The 1,066-nt window shown below is 42.0% G+C and overlaps 1 protein-coding gene across 1 annotated transcript in view; it reads right to left on the minus strand.

Annotated features, from left to right (window-relative positions):
- The window catches only part of LOC101848682 (canalicular multispecific organic anion transporter 2), a gene marked incomplete in the record, with an annotated part of 41,034 nt that overhangs the window by 32,910 nt on the left and 7,058 nt on the right, over window positions 1-1,066 (minus strand).

Here is a 1,066-nt window from a genome sequence, read left to right on the forward strand (position 1 = left end):
AATAGCGACAAGACAATGAACCAATCACAATTCACTAGAGCACTCCGCTGGATTGCTCCGGGGCCCACATAATTTTGGCATGGAATAGTGCACAGTCTATGGCGTTTATTTTTAGACTGCATACAGTGGGCTATGTTTCGGCGCTATTCGGCAGGAGCACATTTGAGATTGCAACACAATCAGGTCATAATATAAGTGCCGAAGATTAGAGGTGTTACACGAGAGTAAGAAACACAAAAAAAGAAAGAGGAAGAGATCAGGATGATAGATGTTTGATAAGAAAGAAGGAGCAAACCTCACCAGAGCACCCGCCATCCACCCACACTGAAAGGTTTGAACGTCTCATACTTTAGCACTTTTCGTGTGTGGTTTTTTTTCTTGTTGAGAAAAAAAGGGGAGGGGGTGATAGTTGTGCTGTTGATATTTTTTTCTTTGTTGTTGCTGATGCTTCTACGGCTGCTGTTACTGTCTATGTGATGAGGCTGATTTGATGTGATAAATCATCATCATCATCATCATCATCATCATCATCATCATCATCATCATCATCATCATCATCATCATCATCTATCATCATGGTCATCGAATAACAAAAGGTACTAACCATTTCATGGGATATTTTGCGAAGCCATTGGATTATACAGAAACGCAATGACCCTTCTTCCCTACTACTCCCAAGTGTAGGATATCGTGAATACATTTTATTGTGCGTTTGAATTTATCAGGTACAAAGAACAGTTGAGCTTGTTACCAGATTTCGTTTTGTCGATAAAGCGACACATGATTGTGTCATTGGTAAAACACAACATAGAAATAATCCTAAAATGAAACAAAACGTGCTCACCACTTTCAGGGTTCCAAGTCTCGAAAGTGACAAACTAGGAAGCTTGTCATATCTCGACACACGAACGTAGAATGGCAAGACGAGAAGGAGGAAGGCGAAGGGAGTCCATGTTACAAGATGCTCCCAGTCCACTTGTAGTTTCGATTGTTCATAGGGACCCTGGGGGCTGGTTGTTGCCCTGCCCACCATGTCTTCACCCTACGGGAGATAGGGGAGATTGTG

The sequence above is a fragment of the Aplysia californica genome, unplaced genomic scaffold, assembly GCF_000002075.1.
Source record: "Aplysia californica isolate F4 #8 unplaced genomic scaffold, AplCal3.0 scaffold00473, whole genome shotgun sequence".
Classification (NCBI taxonomy): Eukaryota; Metazoa; Mollusca; class Gastropoda; order Aplysiida; family Aplysiidae; genus Aplysia; species Aplysia californica.